The sequence below is a fragment of the Pan troglodytes genome, chromosome Y (assembly GCF_028858775.2).
Source record: "Pan troglodytes isolate AG18354 chromosome Y, NHGRI_mPanTro3-v2.0_pri, whole genome shotgun sequence".
Taxonomy (NCBI): domain Eukaryota; kingdom Metazoa; phylum Chordata; class Mammalia; order Primates; family Hominidae; genus Pan; species Pan troglodytes.
Window position 1 is genome coordinate 10,087,529 of NC_072422.2, and position 23,388 is coordinate 10,110,916.

General features: G+C 37.6%; 1 pseudogene; it reads left to right on the forward strand.

The window, feature by feature from the left end:
• LOC100613329 (centriole and centriolar satellite protein OFD1-like) overlaps nt 1-22,991 on the forward strand; it is a 63,528-nt pseudogene extending 40,537 nt beyond the window's left edge.
• The last annotated feature ends 397 nt before the right edge of the window (nt 22,992-23,388 follow it).

Sequence of the window (23,388 nt, forward strand, 5' to 3'; positions counted from 1 at the left end):
TTTGGGTCATGCTCACTATGCTGCATCCACTGTCCTGCACCCACTTTCCAACACTTCGCAGTGAGATGAACCCGGTACCTCAGTTGGAAATGCAGAAATCATCCGTCTTCTGCATCGCTCTTGCTGGGAGCTGTAGACTGGAGCTGTTCCTATTTGGCCATCTTGGCTCCACCTAATTTTTATATTTTTAGTAGAGACGGGTTTTCACCATGTTGGCCAGGATGGTCTCAAGCTCCTGACCAAGATATCTGCAAGCCTCAGCCTTCTAAAGTGCCAGGATTACAAGCATGATCCACCACACATGGCCAGGTTATTATTATTTTTTTTTGTACTTGTGATAAGTGAAAAGGAAGGATAAGACGCACACATATGCCAAGTAGGGCACTCTGGTCACTCAATTTTCTGCTAATGCCTCCTCATCTGGCTCATGCTGATTATATGCAGAAATTGTTTTGGAAATGTTTTATTATTATTGAAAAAGTAAACTCCTAGGAGTAGCATTCAGAGTCCAACATTATTCTTCCTTAACAACTGTAGTACCCACTTCACAGCATAACATAGTTACAGTGAGTAACTGAGTAAGCAGGTATTAATTGCTGAGAACAGTGCCTCATGATGGTGGTGAGGTGGAGTAATCTTTACAAAAAAAAGAGAAAAGAAATTTTTCAGAGCATTTTCTTGAGTAACAGAAGGCTTTTTGCCACCTGATGCTCTTGGGTTTTCCATTATTAGAACTTCATATTCATGAATTTTATTTTTCCAATCTAGCCTTTACCACAGACAGAGGGAACTTCAAGACAAAAGTGAATTTTCAGTTGTCAACAAGCTAAATTTTAAGGACAATGACTAATTTGACTCACCTTTTAAAGGTAAGTTTCAACATAAGTACCAGTTTTTATAAGTTGAAGATGTAGAAAAATTAGTTTTGGTGAAACATATCTATTGGTATCAAAAAAAAGCAGCTACAAATTGAAACATTTTTATTCTGTGATAAAACTACAAGTACAGCTGTATCACCTCATTTTCCTATCATGAAACTTTTTATGGTTGTGTCTGTTTACTTTTAAAAATCTCAGCATGACAAATTTCAGAGTTTGGGCTAAGCTTATAAATACATCATTAACTTATCAGATTTAAAATGAGTGATTTTAGAGAACGTATTTCTTCTGAGGTGGGCAGATCATGAGTCAGGAGATTGATATTATCCTGGCTAACACAGTGAAACCCCATCTCTACTAAAAATACAAAATATTAGCCGGGCATGGTGGCAAGCACCTGTAGTCCCAGCTACTCTGGAGGCTGAGTCAGGAGAATGGCATGAACCTGTGAGGTGGAGCTCGCAGTGAGCCAGGTTCACACCACGGCACTCCAGCCTGGGCTACAGGGTAAGATTCCATCTCAAAAAAAAAAAAAAAAAAAAAAAGGAAATAAAGGGTATTCAATTAGGAAAAGAGGATGTCAAATTGTCCCTGTTTGTAGACCACATGATTGTATATCTAGAAAACCCCACTGTCTCAGCCCAAAATCTCCTTAAGCTGATAAGCAACTTCAGCAAAGTCTCAGGATATAAAATCAATGTACAAAAATCACAAGCATTCTTATACACCAACAACAGACAAACAGAGAGCCAAATCATGAGTGAACTCCCATTCACAATTGCTTCAAAGAGAATAAAATACCTAGGAATCCAACTTACAAGGGATGTGAAGGACCTCTTCAAGGAGAACTACAAACCACTGCTCAAGGAAATAAAAGAGGATACAAACAAAAGGAAGAACATTTCATGCTCATGGGTAGGAAGAATCAATATCCTGAAAATGGCCATACTGCCCAAGGTAATTTACAGATTCAATGCCATCCCCATCAAGCTACCAATGCCTTTCTTCACAGAATTGGAAAAAACTACTTTAAAGTTCATATGGAACCAAAAAAGAGCCCACATCGGCAAGTCAATCCTAAGCCAAAAGAACAAAGCTGGGGGCATCACACGACCTGACTTCAAACTATACTACAAGGCTACAGTAACCAAAACAGCATGGTACTGGTACCAAAACAGAGATATAGATCAATGGAACAGAACAGAGCCCTCAGAAATAACGCCGCATATCTACAACTATCTGATCTTTGACAAACCTGAGAAAAACAAGCAATGGGGAAAGGATTCCCTATTTAATAAATGGTGCTGGGAAAACTGGCTAGCCATATGTAGAAAGCTGAAACTGGATCCCTTCCTTACACCTTATATAAAAATCAATTCAAGATGGATTAAAGACTTAAACCTTAGACCTAAAACCATAGAAACCCTAGAAGAAAACCTAGGCATTACCATTCAGGACATAGGCATGGACAAGGACTTCATGTCTAAAACACCAAAAGCAATTGCAACAAAAGCCAAAATTGACAAATGGGATCTAATTAAACTAAAGAGGTTCTGCACAGCGAAAGAAACTACCATCAGAGTGAACAGGCAACCTACAAAATGGGATAAAATGTTCACAACCTACTCATCTGACAAAGGGCTAATATCCAGAATGTACAATGAACTCAAACAAATTTACAAGAAAAAAACAAACAACCACATCAAAAAGTGGGCGAAGGACATGAACAGACACTTCTCAAAAGAACACATTTATGCAGCCAAAAAACACATGAAAAAATGCTCATCATCACTGGCCATTAGAGAAATGCAAATCAAAACCACAATGAGATACCATTTCACACCAGTTAGAATGGCGATCATTAAAAAGTCAGGAAACAACAGGTGCTGGAGAGGATGTGGAGAAATAGGGACACTTTTACACTGTTGGTGGGACTGTGAACTAGTTCAACCATTGTGAATGTCAGTGTGGCAAGTCCTCAGGGATCTAGAACTAGAAATACCATTTGACCCAGCCATCCCATTACGGGGTATATACCCAAAGGACTATAAATCATGCTGCTATAAAGACACATGCACACGTATGTTTATTGCAGCATTATTCACAATAGCAAAGACTTGGAACCAACCCAAATGTCCAACAATGATAGACTGGATTAAGAAAATGTGGCACATACACACCATGGAATCCTATGCAGCCATAAAAAATGAAGAGTTCATGTCCTTTGTAGGGACATGAATGAAATTGGAAATCATCATTCTCAGTAAACTATCGCAGAACAAAAAACCAAACACCACATATTCTCACTCATAGGTGGGAATTGAACAATGAGATCACATGGACACAGGAAGGGGAACATCAAACTCTGGGGACAGTTGTGGAGTTAGGGGAGAGGGGAGGGATAGCATTGGGAGATATATCTAATGCTAGATGATGAGTTAGTGGGTGCAGTGCACCAGCATGGCACATGTATACCTATGTAACTAACCTGCACAATGTGCACATGTATCCTAAAACTTAAAGTATAATAATAAAAAAAGAAGGCACCTCTCAAGTTTTAATATGTACAATAAACTGAAGATCTTGTGCAGAAAAAAAAATATATGTGTATATATATATATATATCTTCCTTTATATGGAATACAAGGGTGTTATTTTTCTTTAAATTTACTGATTATGTTGATTTCCTCAGATTTAGAAAACCTCATTTTTTAGTGAAAGAGTGGAGATAAAAGAATATTAAGAGTCCAGAATCTGGTGTCCTGGCTATGGCCCTGCCTTAGACTGTTTCTCTTTGTCATCACTTTGTAAGTGTAAAATAAGCATGTAGAGCTTATCATCTCTAAGATTCTTTCCAGCTTGAGAAATCTTTTGAGAAATCTATATTTGTATGTAACCCACTGGTTAGTCTTGTAAAAGTTATCTTCAAATCTGGAAGTATAATATTTTGCAAAGTTAAATGAGCGGGCTTAGTAAATTTTGTGAATGTTTGTTAAAGTCTTTGGTTAAATCACTGTCATTTCAATAGAATTCTAATGATTATCAACAAGCCATTTGAATTCTTCACCGTCACTGAGTTGACTTTCCTGTTGAGCAATCCAATTCTGTAAACAAAGTTAATTATTTCAAGTACAAGAACACTCTGACAAGCAAGTACTTTGGCAAGTGGTTATGTGTGGAACTTCACAAAATCCTCTTAGGAAAAGGTGCACCTAACTACTTTGGCTGCAGTTCCCATGCTCCAGCTAGTTGCCTCCCCATGTCACTGCTCTCCTTTTTCTTGCTATTATTGTTAAGGAAGGACTCATGGGAGAACCATTTATGCCTCATGTAGATGCAGGAAACGTGCCCAGGTGTCTTGAAATGGATGAGTTCTCTTCTGGAGGTATGCCTCATGTGGATGCATATCTGGAGGTATGTCTCATGTGGGCACTGCTGCAGCTGCTGTGCCAATCTCATATCAGCACCCAAGGAAGGTCTTTATTTTAACAAAAAAATCAGCAGGGTCAGGACTGTGTACTCTGTGTACTGTGTATTCTGTGAATATTTCATGTATCCCTGAAGGTCTTTTTGTAGGTGTAAATTAGTCAAAGTATTGACTTGGGTCTTATAGTGTCATTATGTTGTTAATGACATTTCTGAAGTAATTTCTGTGTTAACACGTAAAGACCCTGCTGAGGAAGGGACACATTGCATGAAGGAATTCTCATTTTGGCTTCTAGATCAGTTGCCTAAAATTATTTTCATTAACTATTCAGTGTCTAGCATACTAGGTGGACTTTTCCCCATAACTCTTCTGCAAAAACTATCCCATGTGGGCCTATGATCTGGAGAAATCATTATGAAACATTGAAATAATAGTTAAGGCCCATTATATAACTTTAGTGTGATGGAAATATTTAAATATTATTTCTTTTTCCATCTATATGCTTCCTTTGTGTCTTAAGAAATCAGGGGAAAAGAGGTTGTGGTTCCAAGATGGCCGAAAAGGAACAGGTCCAGTCCACATTTCCCAGCGTGAACAGTGCAGAAGAGGGGTGATTTCTGCATTACCACCTGAGCAAATGGCACACAAGGAGACTATATCCCATGCCTGGCTCACAGGGTCCCATGCCAATGGAGCCTCACTCATTGCTAGCACCGTAGTCTGAAATCAAACTGCAACACAGCAGCGAGACTGGGGGAAGGGCTCCCTCCATTGCTGAGGCTTGAGTGGGTAAACAAAGTGGCCTGGAAGCTGGAACTGGGTGGAGTCCACCACAGCTCAAGGAGGCCTTCCTGCCTCTGTAGACTCCACCTCTGGGGGCAGGACATAACAGAACAAAGGGCAGCAGATACCACTGCAGAATTAAATATCCTTGTCTCACCGGTTTGAAGAGAGTAGTGGCTCTCCCAGCATGGAGTTTGAGATCTGAGAACAGACAGACTTCCTCCTCAAGTGGGTTCCTGAAACCCAAGTAGCCTAACTGGGAGGCACACCCCAGTAGGGGCAGACTGACACCTCACATGGCTGGGTAACCTTCTGTGATGAAACTTCCAGAGGAATGAGCAGGCAGCAACATTTGCTGTTCAGCAATATTCGCTGTTCTGCACCCTCTGCGGTTGATAACCAGGCAAACAGGTCTGGAGTGGTCGTCCAGCAAACTCCAACAGACCAGCAGCTAAGGGTCCCAACTGTTAGAAGGAAAACTAACAAACAGAAAGGGCATCCACACTGAAACCCCATATGTATGTCACCATCATCAAAGACTAAAAGGTAGATAAAACCACAAAGATGGGGAAAAAACAGAGCAGAAAAGCTGAAAATTCTAAAAATCAGAACACCTCTCATCCTCCAGAGGGACACAGCTCCTCCCCAGCAACAGAAGAAAGCTGGATAGAGAATGACTTTGATGAGCTGAGAGAAGAAGGCTTCAGATGATCAAACTTCTCTGAGCTATAGGAGGAAATTCAAACCCATCACAAAGAAGCTAAAAACCTGGAAAAAAGATTAGAGGAATGGGTTACTAGAATAATCACTGTAGAGAAGTCTTTAAATGACCTGCTGGAGCTGAAAACCATGGTGTGAGAAGTAGGTGATGATTGCACAATCTTCAGTAGTTGATTCCATCAATTGGAAGAAACGGTATAAATGACTGAAGATCAAATTAGTAAAATGAAGTGAGAAGAGAACTTTTGGGAAAAAAGAATAGAAAGAAAAGTACAAAGCCTCCAAGAAATATGGGAATATGTGAAAAGACCAAATATACATCTGAGTGGTGTACCTGGAAGTGACAGGGAGAATGGAACCAAGTTGGAAAACACTCTGCAGAATATTATCCAGGAGAACTTCCCCAATCTAGTAAGGCAGGCTAACATTTAAATTCAGGAAACACACAGAATGCAACAAAGATATTCCTCGAGAAGAGCAACTCCAAGACACATAATTGGCAGATTCACCAAAGTTGAAAACAAGGAAAAAAATGTTAAGGACATTTCACACTAACAGCTGATCTCTCAGCATAAACTCTACAAGCCAGAAGAGAGTGGGCACCAATATTCAACATTCTTAAAGAAAAGAATTTTCAACCCAGAATTTCATATCCAGCCAAATGAAGCTTCATAAGTGAAGGAGAAATAAAATCCTTTACAGAGAAGGAAATGCTGAGAGATTTTGTTACCACAAGGCCTGCCCTAAAAGAGCTTCTGAAGGAAATACTAAACATGGAAAAGAACAACTGGTACCAGCAACTGCAAAAACATGCCAAATTTTAAAGACCATCAGGGCTAGGAAGAAACTGCATCAACTAACGAGCAAAATAACAAGCTAACATCATAATGACAGGATCAAATTCACACATAATAATATTAACATTAAACATAAATGGGCTAAATGCTCCAATTAAAAGACACAGACTGGCAAATTGGATAAAGAATCAAGACCCATCAGTGTGCTGTATTCAGGAAACCCACCTCATATGGAGAGACACACATAGGCTCAAAATAAAGGGATGGAGGAAAATCTATGAAGCAAATGGAAAACAAAAAAAGGCAAGGGTTGCAATCTTAGTCTCTGACAAAACGGACTTAAGCCAACAAACATCAAAAAGAAAAAGAAGGCCATTACATAATAGTAAATGGATCAACTCAACAAGAAGAACTAACTGTCTTAAATATACATGCACCCAACACAGGAGCACCCAGATTCATAAAGCAATCTTTAGAGACATACAGAGAGACTTAGACTTCCAAAGAATAATAATGGGAGACTTTAACACCCCACTGTCAATACTAGACAGATCAACGAGACAGAAAGTTAACAATGACATCCAGGATTTGAACTCAGCTCTGCACCAAGCAGATCTAATAGACATCTGCAGAACTCTTCACCCCAAATCAACAGAATATACATTCTTCTCAGCACCACACCACACTTATTCCAAAATTGACCACATAGTTGGAAGTAAAGCACTCCTCAGCAAATGTAAAAGAACAGGAATTATAACAAACTGTGTCTCAGACCACAGTGTAATCAAACTAGAACTCAGGGTTAAGAAACTCACTCAAAACCTCTCAACTACATGGAAACTGAACAACCTGCTCCGGTATGACTACTGGGTACATAACGAAATGAAGGTAGAAATAAAGATGTTCTTTGAAACCAATGAGAACAAAGACACAACATACCAGAATCCCTGGGACATATTTAAAGCAATAAGTACAGGGAAATTTATAGCACTAAATGCCCACAAGATAAAGCAGGAAAGATGTGCAATTGACACCCTAACATCACAATTAAAAGAACTAGAAAAGCAAGATCAAACACATTCAAAAACTAGCAGAAGGCAAGAAATAACTAAGATCAGAGCATAACTGAAGGAGATAGAGAGAAAAACAACAGTTCAAAAAATCAATGAATCCAGGAGCTGGTTTTTGAAAATATCAACAAAATTGATAGATCCCTAGGAAGACTAATGAAGAAGAAAAGAGAGAGGAATCAAATAGACACAATGAAAGATGATAAAGAGGATATCACCACCAATCCTACAGAAATACAAATCTGCAATCAGAGAATACAATAAACTAGAAAAACTAGAAGAAATGCATAAATTCCTGGACACATACACCCTCCCAAGACTAAACAAGGAAGAAGCTGAATCTCTGAATAGATGAATAACAGGTTCTGAAATTGAGGCAATAATTAATAGCTCATCAACCCAAAAAAAAGTCCAGACCAGACAGATTCACAGCCAAACTCCACCAGAGGTACAAAGAGGATTTACTACCATTCCTTCTGAAACTATTTCAATCAATAGAAAAAGAGAGAATCCTCCCTAACTCATTTTATGAGGCCAGCATCATCCTGATACCAAAGCCTGGCAGAGACACAACAAAAAAGGGAATTTTAGCCCTTACTCCTGATGAACATCGATGCAAAAATCCTCAATAAAATACTGGCAAACAGAATCCAACAGCACATCAAAAACTTATCCACCATGATCAAGTGGACTTCATCCCTGGGATGCAAGGCTGGTTCAACAAACGCAAATCAATAAATGTAATGCATTACATAAACAGAGCCAACGACAAAAACCACATGGTTATCTCAATAGATGCAGAAAAGGCCTTTGACAAAATTCAACAACGCTTCATGATAAAATATCTCAGTAAATTAGATACTGATGGCATGTATCTCAAAATAATAAGAGCTATTTATGACAAACACACTGCCAATATCATACTGAATGGGCAAAATCTGGAAGCATTCCCTTTGAAAACTGGCACAAGACAGGGATGCCCTCTCTCACCACTCCTATTCAACATAGTGTTGGAAGCTCTGGCCAGGGCAATCAGTCAAGAGAAAGAAATAAATGGTCTTCAGTTAGCAAAAAAGGAAGTCAAATTGTCCATGTTTGCAGATGACATGATTGTATATCTAGAAAACCCCATCGTCTCAGCCCAAAATCTCCTTAAGCTGATGAGCAACTTCAGCAAAGTCTCAGGATACAAAATCAATGTGCAAAAATCACAAGCATTCTTAGACACCAATAACAAACAGAGAGCCAAATCATGAGTGAACTCCCATTCACAATTGCTTCAAAGAGAAGAAAATACCTGGGAATCCAACTTACAAGGGATGTGAAGGACCTCTTCAAGGAGAACTACAAACCACTGTTCAATGAAATAAAAGGGGATACAAACAAATGGAAGAACATTCCATGCTCATGGGTAGGAAGAATCAATATTGTGAAAATGGCCATACTGCCCAAGGTAATTTATAGATTCAATGCCATCCCCATTGAGCTACCAATGACTTTCTTCACAGAATTGGAAAAAACTACTTTAAAGTTCATATGGAACCAAAAAAGAGCCCACATTTCCAAGTCAATCCTAAGCCAAAAGAACAAAGCTGGAGGCATCACGCTACCTGACTTCAAACTACACTACAAGGCCACAGTAACCAAAACAGCATGGTACTGGTACCAAAACAGAGATATAGATGAATGGAACAGAACAGAGCCCTGAGAAATGATACCACACATCTACAACCATCTGATTTTTTATAAATCTGACAAAAACAAGAAGTGGGGAAAAGATTCCCTATTTAATAAATGGTGCTGGGAAAACTGGCTAGCCATATGTAGAAAGCTGAAACTGGATCCCTTCCTTACCCCTTATACAAAAATTAATTTAAGATGGATTAAAGACTTAAATGTTAGACCTAAAATCATAAAAACCCTGGAAGAAAACCTAGGCAAAACCATTCAGGACATACGCATGAGCAAGAACTTCATGCCTAAAACACCAAAAGCAATGGCAACAAAAGCCAAAATTGACAAATGGTGTCTAATTAAACTAAAGAGCTTCTTCACAGCAAAAGAAACTACCATCAGAGTGAACAGGCAACCTACAGAATGGGAGAAAATGTTCGAAATCTACTCATCTGACAAAGGGCTAATATCCAGAATTTACAAAGAACCCAAACGAATTTACAAGAAAAAAAACAAGCAACCCCATCCAAAAGTGGGTGAAGGATATGAACAGAAACTTCTCAAAAGAAGACATTTATGCAACAATCAGATATATGAAAAAAATGCTCATCATCACTGGCCATCAGAGAAATGCAAATCAAAACCACAATGAGATAGCATCTCACACCAGTTAGAATGGCGATCATTAAAAAGTCAGGAAACAACAGGTGCTGGAGAGGATGTGGAGAAATAGGAACACTTTTACACTGTTGGTGGGACAGTAAATTAGTTCAACCATTGTGGAAGACCGTGTGGCTATTCCTCAAGGATCTAGAACTAGAAATATCATTTGACCCAGCCATCCCTATTACTGGGTATATACGCAAAGGATTATAAATCATGCTGCTGTAAAGACATATGCACACGTATGTTTATTGCGGCACTATTCACAATAGCAAAGACTTAGAACCAACCCAGATGTCCATCAGTGATAGACTGGATTAAGGAAATGTGGCATATATACACCACGGAATACTATGCAACCATAGAAAAAGATGAGTTCATGTCTTTGTGGGGATATGGATGAAACTGGAAACCATCATTCTCAGCAAACTATCACAAGGACAAAAAACCAAACACCACATGTCTCACTCATATGTGTGACTTGAACAATGAGAACAGTTTGACACAGGAAGGGGACTATCACACAGCAGGTCCTGTCTTGGGGTGTGGGGAGCGGGGAGGGATAGCATTAGGAGACATACCTAATGTAAATGATGAGTTAATGGGTGCAACACACCAACATGGCACATGTATACATATGTAACAAACCTGCACATTATGCACATGTACTGTAGAACTTAAAGTATAATATTTAAAAAAAGTAAAAAAAATAAGGAATTGGGGAAATAGATTTCGTATTTCAATTTTTGGAAAAGCTGTAACACTGGTTTAACTTAGCACTATACAAAAACTGGCCATCAGACTTCTCTTGTCTGTCCCACTTTCTTATTCCAGCCTTCTTTAAGATTACCAACTTTCCTTGCTGGAGGTGGAGGGAGATGGGAAGAGAGATGCTGGAGCTTTGCACTTTGTTCCAGGGCTGAGCAAACATCCAGGATCCTTTCTTTTGGGATCAAAGTGTTTAATCCTCAAATATGAAAGATAATTTCTCAAGTTAAGCCACCTCTTTGTCCCCCACAAATATTGAAAATACATCTTCTTCAAAACATTACCAAAACGTCTGGTTAGCAGTTTTTTGGGTGTAGTCATGGCACTCAGGAACACACAGAATTACTTAAATAGGCAAGGGATTTTGAGAAAGTGTGTTTTGCTGATTCCAGAGTAAATCTGCTTTGGAAAGCACTCACTGAGACTTGATCTAGAGCCTCTGTCTGCTGGGCACTTTCCTTGGGGCTGAACATACAACAGTGAACCAAACCAAGCCTTTGTCTTCCTGATTTCTAGACACTGAGGCAGATGGTCAGCAAGCCATTACCCAGGACTGCAGAAGATACGGGCTGCAGCTGATGCACAGGGGACATGGCCACAAGAGGGAGTTTCTGACAGGCAGCCATTTTTCACAGGCCTGAGCAAGGGAATAAAAATAACATGTTAGAATAAAAGAAATCAACTGAGTAACAAGGTGTTCTACCTCTGAGAGAGAATGTACATTATAATATTTGCCTTAAAATTTTTAAGCAGCATAGCGAGTAACATAGTTGTTATTGAGAAATTTTTATATTCATCATTTCACCTCTGCATCTGGGCACAGATGATATGGAAAAGGCTGAAATTTGTTGTCTCTGATATGAGGTACCCAATAAACATACTTTATTTCTTTGCCTTTGTGTCCAAAGACATTTCTGTATTCCACCATACAGGTGCAAAACACACACCAGAGTAGAAAAGTAGTTTGTTCTTGCTATTTATTTCTCAATATAAATGTGCTTAAACAACATTGCTATTTTGAAAATACTATTCCACATAAGAAAGCAATCTCACTTTAGAGTAACTTTTGTTTCTTCTTTAAACAAGGAGGAAGTTGCATTTCTGTCTGCAGAAATGATCAAGTGTCCCTTTTTGTATTTTAATTTCATCAGAAGTATTGAGAAGAGATGGGTGGTGATGAGAGAAAAAATTGTGTTGCTTCTCTCTTATTCGTGAAACTAACTAACTCCCTGCTGATGACTTTAAAATAAGGAAGAGCAAAAGGGTGCAGAATCCTCCAGTAAGCCTATGAATTTTTCTTGTTATTAGCATTGCTAGCTTTATAAAAAAATAAGTTACGTGTCGGAACTTGAAGAGAAAGGTCAGTAAAATTGTTTCTGAGCATGAGATGTAATTAAACATGTGAGATGCAGAGATCTGTGCCAAGATGCAAAGGGAAGAGACAATTTATTAAAACATGGGCACTCCATGGATAAAATAGAAGTGGATGAAACAAGTATCTGTAGGTTTTCAAGAAGCAGGTGCAAGATATCGTGCAAGTAAGGTGCTGGACTGGTTTGGTTACTTGTCCCTTCAGAAATAAGGAGGAGATGACATTTCAGTTAGGTCTTGAATAGCATATCAGGCTTTATGACAGCATGGGATTAATACAGGCTCAGGATACAGTAAAGGCAAATGCCAAGCAAGGAAGACACAGCCATGGCCAGGCCCCAGTGAGTGGGTTGAGAGAGATGAAATATTTCTAGTACAAAGCTGGTGGTGTTACAGGAAATCGATATGGAAAGATAAAGGCAGATTATTGGAGCCCAGACTACCATGGTGTTGAATTCTACCAGAGCACAGACACTGCACAGCAGATACACACCTTCCCCTCCGGAAATGCCTGGTGGAAATGACCACAAGTTACTAGAAGGTACAGACTGACTTCAAAGAGAGTCCTGACTGGGCTGTTTAAGTATTTCAGGGAGATGGTGTGGAAGACACCTGTTGCAGCTGAAATACAGGGAATATGAATGTGCCAGTGCTGGTTGCTGGGCAGATGGAGGATGGAAAGAGCATGACCGAAAAAAAAAAAAAAAAAAAAAAAGAACTAGAATGATCACGCCCATGATGAAGCTGGTGTTGTGGGGATTTCACATGTGTATAGTAGAAAACTCTCAGAAGTGTGGATGCGAGGGTAGGTGAAGAGAGCAGGAATAGAGGAAACGATATGGAAAGGATCCACATCTGAATAATAGTGAAAACCCCAGGAAGGGCTGCCGTCCATTTGGAGGAAGTGGGAAATGAACAGTGAGATGGCTAGAATGGCTGGGAGAGTACAGGGGTTTGATGTCTGTTCTGTTTTTCAGAGTAGAACAGACTTGAGCATCTTTATGGGAGTAAGAATTATAAAACTGCTCTGTATAGAAATAGGGATCAGTGGCTCAGTCAGGGTCATACAGATAGGAGAGGTATTATAATGAAAGGCAGAGGTTGAAATGTAGGCTTTGCTTTCAAGAAGAGAAAGGAGATCTGTGTAAAGGACAAGAACCTGTGACATGGAGGGAGGCTATGTCAGTTGGAGTCGGCCATGATGAGGGTGACTTGTATTCATCTCAGCCAAGTGAAGTGGAATGCAGTGGCAAGGAGTTGGGATTGGGGGCCTGAAGTCAATGAACAGGGAAGAGCAACTTGAAGCAGGTCACATGTCAACCAAAAGCCCAGCAGAGTCTCTCTGGATCTTGGCAAGGACTCCTGCAGAATGGTCCTGCATTCATTTGAACAATGTGATACAGGCAGCAATTCTTTATTTTCTGTTCTATTAGATCTAGATCAGAAAGAAATTGAAGAACAAAAGGAAGAAGAAAAAAATGTGGAAACAGCAAGTGAAAGAATGAAGGCAGAGAGAAGAAAAAAAGGCAGAGTAACCTACATTTTAGAAAGGGAACAGAGGGAACTAGAAAAACTGGATCAAGAAAGGGTAATAATTATGACCTAATTCTCTGTACAAGTTGCTGCATTGTTCACCTTTAGTAACTACATTGAGGTGAGTGAAGGGAGTCAATTAGTGTCCAAATTCAGAGGAGTGGCAGGTGCCCGAAAAGGAATCCCTGTCCTCTTCTTGTCTTACAAGCAGTGAGAAATGCTGTGTAGAATATGCAGCTTAGGAGTTTGGTAGTAAATGGTTGTTTTTGAAGGTAATTTTTGTGCATTCTCATCTGATCCTTAAATAAGGCTGTAAAAAAGTAGATTGTGCTTTGCTTCAGAATGTTGCTTTGAAATCAGAGTTTAAGGAAGAGGCTGTCAGTGTCAGCTAGCTGGTACTAGAAGAACCCAAAGGTGGAGATGGCTGCCAGTCCAAGTTTGCTTCCAGGGGCGTATGCTGCACCCCCTTTTCCTCAGGTTCTCTTCTTCCCATCTGTATTCTGATTCTTGTCCTATCAGATGGATTACTCTGTCCACTTAACACCCTTGTTAAGTCTTGCTTGAATTACTGTAACATAAGAATGTTCCCTGGATTCCTGGTTAATTCAAATCTAAAGCGCAGGACACTTGAGGGAAATTAATGGCTTCCTTCATTGAGATGATCTATTTGTTTTCCATTGATGATAGGAATGACTTCCATTATGAAAAATTAGTTCACTGGCACACACACTGTGGGCGGGGACACACAGGGCTTCTGTGGTTTATTTTTACTTCTCGAAACAAGAATGCACATCCAAGTAATCGTTCTTCTCCGTTGAAGACAAAAAGGTGAAAAGCATAAAAAATCGAAAGTTCAGATGGAACCTCGAGTCTTTTAAAGGTATTACTCTTTTGATAAACATTTAAGATAAAATATTTCATTCTTAAGACAAAATATTTAAGAGATTTTAGTTTGTCAAAATTTGTAAGGTAGGGTGGTTCACTGATTTAGGACCAAGAGAAAAAAGCTATTATCATATAACAAGGACATTAGTACTGACATTAATATTTTATATGTCAGAAGCATCATGGTGTTAAATGCATACCTTATGGTTTATTTTGATGTGCTTGCTAAATTTTGTGTTTATAAGTCACTGCTTTTTTAGGCTTTCAAATTACATATATGTTTCAAAAATGGTTCTTAGCCAAGTATTTCATAAAATTAATGCATACCTAATTTCAAAATTCTTCCCTTTCCCCCAGGTAATCAGAGCTCAAGAAAGGTGGTTCAGGAAGGCTCCCTAAAGACATGCTTCAATCTAGTGACAAAGTTGAAATGGACTTGGTTTCCCCACACTGTGTTTTATATGTGAACGGTTAATTGCTTATTTTTTCAGCCAAAAGAAATGGTTAGAAATTTGAGGTTGCCTGTAAGAAGTTATTGAATCAGTCAGAATTACTGACTATAAAAAGAAAGGATTGGATTTTCTAACTTGTGAAATTGATCCTAATATAATTGATAAGCAAGACCAGAAACTCCCCAGAAAATAAATTGAGAACATTACAAAGAAACCAAATAAATCTGACACAAATTTTCAAAATTTTTACATTTTAATTTTTGTCTCCCCTTTGGTAATTGAACAGGATTTTCTCATGAAGGACCAGATGACTCTTGAAAACCAGGTTTGCTCTCCAGCTTCTATTGCAATATAATGAGAAGATACATAACATTTACCCCTTTGTAAATGTTTCTCTGTCATCAGACAAAACTCTCGATAGAAATCACTGTGTAATCCAGTGTATTTGTTTTTTCCTAATTGTATTTGATACTATAGTGTATGAACCAAGAATAATCAAGTCAAGTGAAACCCCTTTTCCAGTCATAAAATGTCTCATTCATTACACTAAAAGGAGCTGTTCTTTTTAAAAAACATTCTTATTTTGGTCTCAAATTTTTAAATGTGTTTAACCTATCTTATTTGTCAAATCTAGGCCTATATTTGGGAAGGGTAAGCTGTGTTCTTTCCTCTGAAGAGCTGGGCTGCCTTCTGTAAAACAAGAGGCCATTTTTCCCAGCGCATTTCTGTTTTCTACCTGAACATTAAAATACAGATTTTTCTAGGCATTAGAAATAGTACAATATTGCCTCTGGTCTTTGCATTTGATGCCTGTGGCTTTAGTAATTGTGTCCCTCCAGAATTTATATGTTGGAATTTAAACACCCCAGAATGGTAGAAGTAAAAATTCAAGATTTTGGGAGGCAAATAAGAGAGCAATTAGCGACCTTATAAAAGAACTCAATGGAACTAACAAAGCTTTTTAGCCCTTCCACCATTAGAGGAGACACTGTATTTGTCCTCTCTAGAGAACGCAGCAACAAGGGGCCATCTTGGAAGCAGAGACTAGGCCTTCACCAGACATGGAGACCATCAATGCCTTGATCTTGGACTTCTCAGTCTCTAAAACTGTAAGAAATTTATTTCTGGTTTTATAAGTTACCCAGTCCAATGTATTGTGTTATAGCAGCAGGAATGTACTGAGATAGCATCTTTATTGTGGAACCATTGGTCCTCATACTTAATGAATGGGCTTCAAGTGTTTCATTAATTTTAAAACACATGGCTCCTTCTTTACAATTGATTTCATTTTTATTTTCTAAAAATCAACGTTTACAATGCAGAACTGGAAAAAAAATCTCTACTGAAACCTGTAGATTGTCCTAGGTTTTTTGGCAGAATCACTGTGGATAATTTAGAGGCTGCCTGTGATCACATCTATGTATTATTTAGTTTCCTGTCTATTCATGTGACTTAAATAATTGCACAAAATGCTACTTAAAAGTAGGCAGAAAGGAAGGTGACAAATAGCACACTAATTGAACTGCTGACTGTTTTTCTGTCATGTATGAATAAAGGATGGTGATCCAGAGTCAGCACCTCAATTAGGAGTGGGCATGTGTCAATAGTGACAAAGGCTAGGCCTCACTAAAAAAGGTCAGATGCAGACAATCCAAATTCAGAATTATATTGACAAATAAGGAGTTGAAAAACATTATATAATAAAACTCTGAGTAACATATTTAGCTCTGCAACTCTAGAGAGTAATTGTTAGAACTGGTTGCTCTATATTTCTGAGTACATCTTTCAATTTTTATACCATCGATTTGAAAAATAAACAACTACACATGGGCACTGATTGCTTGTAATTTGCACAGGTTTAAGCCTTGTTAATCTCATAGGTAGGTGGCTTTTATTTGTTTCAAAACTAGTCAGGAAAGTACTTACTATATACAGAAAACTACAGAAGTGCTTTTGGCACTTTTATACCCAGTACAGCCCGGTAGATTATAATATTTTCTTAAATGGCTGAAGAAAATTTTCCAGAAATAAACCAAGTAGCACTCACAGACTTGACTACCACACCAGTGTGAAATCTTTACTATGCACATTATTCAAAAGTCACAGCATACTGGGGAAAAAGAAAGATAAGATTTGTATAAAGTAAAAAGGCAAGTGAATGAAGCTATACTTTCATTTCATTTCTCTTAATATATCCACAACTATTTTCACCAATATAGATCTTTAAAATAAGCATAGACAAGTATTAACTATTATCTACAAATACTTATTGTAACACTTGAGTAGAACAATAGGAAGCCCTTGACACTGATTGACAATGTGGATTAACTGTTAGATTACAAAAAATTATACATAGCAAAATTTAATTCTCTTTACATAAAAAATAAGGCTACATAAACAAAGCTTTCAAAAGTTTCTGACAATAGCTACCAGAATTAGAAAGTTAAAATTAGGCTTGAGGCACTACATCTTCTGCAATACTGGACTCTGAAAGCACCACCATTGCTGGAAATAATAGTTAATTTTGTCATGCAACAGGAAAACAAAACACGTAACTATTTTGGAATATTTGTTCTATACAGAAGAGAGCTTCTCTCAGTTAAAATAAAAAAATCCCAAACAGGCATTTTTATAGAGTAACCACAAAAAAAAAAAAAAAAAAAAAAGAAAAACCCACTGATACATGTGATACTTGATGTTCAAATTTAATAGCATCCATATAAAATTGTATTTCCTTTCTTAATTTTGAGTACATTTCTGCACATGTGGTGCTCTCAAATCCAGGAAACAGCCAAATCACAAGTTAAATTTTAAGGTGAATATACACAATGGATCCTGTATTAAGCAGCCCATTTGAAAAACACTGATGTACCTAACAGTTATATAGAGTATTTCATAAAGAACTGCACAGAGTTTACCATCACTAACACACAGTAACTATGGTCACTGAATATCTGGAATACAATAAGGCAGAAGGCAAATTTCTTTTGAAAATGTCTTAAACTCAGGAAGTTTTCTTATGCAACACCAAACTTTGTTATTCCAAGGAATTAAGATTTAGATAAGAAGAAAATGAAATACCAACCCTAATTTAAATTACTTACATCTTCAAGTCTATAGAAGTCAAAGGTTACAGGTCTTTGGCCAATTTGAAATTAGGTTTTAGATAGTGGATGTGAAACTGTTTACCCAGACCACTAAAAAATAGTTTAAACTGGTGGTTGTTTTGGTGAGGTAAAAATTCTTAATTTAAAAAAATACATAGAACGAAATTCTGTGAAAGATACTTAGGTCATTGGTTTTGACATAAATTCTGAAAAATGTATACCAAATACTCTTTAAGGCAGAGATGACATTTATTTCTCAAGGATAATAAAAACTAGATCAGTATTTTGTTGAAATAAAACCTATTATAAAAGTGCTTCTGGAATTCTTGTCAATGAGTCTGAATCTAGATTTTTTAGAGTATCTAGTAGAGTCAGTAGAATTGTACCTACTTTTAGGATTAGTGAAAAATATTTTCTTCTTGGCTGAGGAAATTAATGGGACACGGACTTGGGAGAGAAAGCTAATTTAAAAAGTCATGAGATGAATCACGTTACTTATGCGCCAAAGTTTAATAAGTGCCAGCTGTCAGAATTGAAACTTCACACCAATTTCACTTTATTTCCTATGTAGGTAACACTTATTTGAGAATAGATAGCATATATATGAATTTATCGTCTCAATTTTTGATGCTGGCATGTCACAGGTCCTTATCAAAGAGTATCACATATTCCATTGAGTGTCTTGAGAGAAATGTTCTAGCAGCAAATGTGAATGTGCCACAAATTTCCAGAGTGAAAGGTCATTTTGTCAAAGTGTTACCTTTTAAAATTGCTAACATATAACCTGCAATATTTGCTCTAAAGAAAAAGATGTACTCACTGGAAGGTATTCCAGGAGCTACATCTCAGCAGCTTGAAACAGAAAGGTGTTTGAACATCTACTTTAGTTTGGTGGGATACACATCTGTAATGCAGAGCAGTTGTCTGATAATTTGTCAGAGCTGTCAATGCGTTGGCTGAAACACTCTGGCAAACATTTATGTGTAAGAAGTGAGTTACTCCTTTTAGAGAAACTGGATATCTTGCAGTTTGTGTTCTTTCTTTGCTTTGATACCCTGGTAAGCCTGTATTTTGCTGGCATCCATGTAAGCCAGTTAGAAGACAGTATCATGAGAAAGTGGATCTGGAAAAGAAGGTTGAGCATGATGACTAGTGAGCATGTCAGAAGGTAAAGCAAGGTGCTACTTAGATTAGATAGACTTGATGTTAAAGGGGATGAGGGTTATTCTGTATTAATTCTTTCTCTACTAGCAGAGCTGTCAAATCCTGAAAATGTGCTCTACTACTAGGCTTCACTTTAAAAACCTGAAGAAAAGTAAGTACATAAACATTGCAAAGTATATCTATTAACTATTAAATTTCTGTATACTCATCAGTCTAAGTGAGTAATATATTAAACACCTCTCACTACAATTGGGATTTGTCTACATAAATAGATATTCATAAAATTTGCCTCAGGTGTAGGTTGAGACAATGCTGCTGAGACATTTAAATTTGTGACTGTTATATTATCTTTAAAAGATATTTTCATATTTTGATATTTCTTATTTTGTCTGTTACCTCATAAATTATATTTTATTATCCCTCTTTATTGTTTGTATTTTCCTTAAAACTCTCCTTTGCCTTGTATAATATCAGTGACCTTACTTTTTTGATAAATACCTGTTGATTTTCTCTAAACCTTTATTTTCAATATTTCAGGGTGATTATTTCTAGGTAAAAGTAATTTTTTCTCAATCTAATATTAGAGTACTTTATATTTTAACACAGAAATATAAACTGTTTACATCTAATATGGTTACTCTCATATCTCTCTAACTAATATCTGATTAGAGAGTTGTTCTACCCTAGATTTTCTTTGTCTCTGCTTTGGCATATCTGCCTTAGTTCTTCTCTCCCCTTCCCCACCTGCCACCTATTTTCCTAATTGTGTTGATTTAATTTTCTTACTCATATTTATTTCTTTTCCTGCTTTTGACATTTGTCACGATATTTCTAAACTTTGTTAGCTAATCAGTAGAACCCAGTTAACTTTTTTCTAACAAAGTAAAACATTTATTAGCCTCATAAAAAATTCTTGTAATACCTCTTTCATTTGGATATTTATTCTTCTTGCTAAAAAAAGGAAACAAGGAAACTTTTATTCTTCTTTTCCTTGGTGTTTTGATAGGTCTTTGATATTTGCATAGTCTTCATAAGTTGAAAAATGTATCTCTAAGTAACAAAAACATATGTGGAATAATATTCTGTGTAGAGATTATTTTTGTATTCTGCCTGTTGCCCTTTCTAAACATTTTTGTCTCATGGTGTTTTTTTTAAATGCAGATGAAAGTTTCCTAATCTGAGCTCAACTTTCATAACTTCCCTTTCATGTATGGTCACCAGATAAAATGAAGGATTCCCAGTTACATTTTCATTTTAAATAAACAACAAACAGCATTTTAGTATAATTCTCAATAGCTTTGTAATTTAGTAATATTCTCAATATTGCATGGACAGACTTACACTGAAATATAATTCTTTGTTGTTTGTCAATACATTGCCAAATTTCAAATTAAAATGTGATATTTAAATTCCTGTATTTTCCCCCTACATCTGGCAACCTTACTTTCACATCTACTTAGGAAATTACTTATTCTTGCTATATTTATGCTGAATCTTCTGTATAAAAAACAAACAGGCCAGGCGCGGTGGCTCACGCCTGTAATCCCAGCACTTTGGGAGGCCAAGGCGGGAGGATCACAAGATCAGGAGATCAAGACCATCCTGGCTAACACGGTGAAACCCCGTCTCTACTGAAAATACAAAAACCATTAGCCAGGCATAGTGGCGGGCGCCTGTAGTCCCAGCTACTTGGGAGGCTGAGGCAAGAGAATGGCATGAACCCGGGAGGCGGAGCTTGCAGTGAGCCGAGATCGTGCCACTGTACTCCAGCCTGGGTGACTGAACGAGACTCCATGTCAAAAAAAAAAAAAAATTTATTTGATTTCCCTTAATATATGCTTCATTTAGACAATGATGAATAATTGTCTATTTAAAAAATTTGTATCCTGTTACCCACTTGTTTTTCCCTTAGATTCCATTTCTTCATCCCCCAAAACACCTAACCCTAGTTATTATGAAGACTCTTTTGATTTAACTTTTCATTTTTGAGGGTGACCCCTAAGCATCTTGACTATCTCTTAGGGCATGGAACTTCCAACATTGATTTTGCAATGTTGTCTTTGAAGTGGTAAATAAAAGTTAACCTTTTAAATGTAAAGTTATTATTGGTGGGTGGGCAGTTTTATATTAATCTTTTCAGGTTTTTAAGAACTTAATTGTTCAATCTAGTATTTTATTCCAGTTTCTTATTTTAAGGTGGTTGTATATTTCAGGTAACATGAAAATCATCTCTTCAGTCTAGAATATCACACTGGATAGAGGTTGAGATATGAAATTTTATGTCATGGCTTTGAGTAAAAACCTCATTCTGTGTTAGATCCCAGTATCTGTGGGCATGGCTTTCAGTATTGACTCAAATGTTCCCACTAAATGTCTGAGCAATACGAACTTTCACCAATGATTTAGGCAGGGGGTCCAGCCCTCTTGAACAAAGAAATGGTTTCTTTCCTGGGAGTATATCCAACTTTACTCCTCAATTGACTACTTCAACAAACTACTAAGGTTAATCTCAACCAATATTATTGGAGTCCAAACCTCAGAAATGATGTTTTTCTTGATAGTGAGTTTGAATTTTTAAAAAATAATTTTGTCTTACACTTATAGTCTCTGGCTGTCATGAGAGTTGCTTTTGCAAATTTTCACTTTGCTCCAGAGAGCTAGAAATAAGTGCTTGATTTCTATCAAATCACTTGTTACTTAACAAAGAAAACCTCTGAGAAAGGTGTTATTACTATATCCCTTCTGCAGTTTAGGCAAGACATATTTTTGCTTACATTTTCTGAAAGCATTGCCAACGATATTATTTTTCCAAGTGTATGGAAGGTATTCTATCTTTTCTTCACTGTCCTATATTATTTATATGCTATAAATCATTGGCTATTTCACATATATTTCACATATATTATAAAGACTTCTTTGAGATTATTTAATTTTGGTGAAAACTTTATTTTATACAATCAGTTCATTGTAGGTAAATCTAATCATGCCATTCTCTGTAATATTATCATCCTATGATTTCTTTGCATGATACTTTAAAAGCCTTTCTATAACTTTCACTTTTTAGAATTCCCAGTTACACTGCAACATACCAATGTTTCTGACATAATGTCAGAAGGGAAACACAGACTCTGAAAAGTAGAAAGAGGAAGACATTTTCTCTAGGGACTTCACAACTTGAAGAGTGACAGTATGTAAATTTACTGGGATTTTTAGGTCTTTCATGTATCCCAGATGATGGACTGTAGAAGCTTCTAATTGACAAAGTCCAATAGGCACAGATAAAAAGGGCTTCAAGGAAATACTGTTTTCTCCCAGTCAATGAACCAGAAGAGGATGACCTACCAATACACAAATCCAAAGAACACTTCTAGAGAGAATATCCAAGCTACTCAAAAGTCAAGCCCTGTCTTTGTTTGGGGCTCAGTGTTTAAACGTTAATCTGCTAAATCAGGGTGCACACAATACAATTCTTCTTTTCCACCCACTGGTCTCTACTATTCCTTAATTCCTGCAACATTTTCTGGGAGCTCATCCAGGATTGGAGACAACAGGTATGCTGTTTCTTTTGCCTGTCAGACTGGAGCCCCAGGCCAGGAAAGACCTGTGACCCCAGGTGCACCATCAGAAGAACTTCAACCTGAAAGAGAGGCCAGATGTCCTGTGACCCTATGCAGCCCCCGAAAGCACAATGGAACTTAAGGGGCTACAGGACAATTCCAGGGACAGCATGCAGCTGAACCATGGGAAGGTTTGGGGCCCAAGGAAGGACCCATACCATAAAGATGGAATGGGAGTCTGATCACCTCCCAGTGTGTATCTAGTTATCCAAACCAGGACACAAGATTTGCTCTCTAATTCAGATGAAACCTACGCCACAACCTCTGAAGAGGAACTGAGAGTGGAAACTGTGTGAATGCATGTGCAAGAGTAGGGTGATGTATGTGGGGCTGCAAATCTCTTAGCATAGACCATATGTCCCAAGTGAAGTGTGGGACCAACCGGGATTACTGGCAAATGTCCTCCGGAACTACCACATATGGCTTAGTCAGGCACCACACAATTTAGTGATTGTGGTGGTCTGGGTTCAGGGGTTATA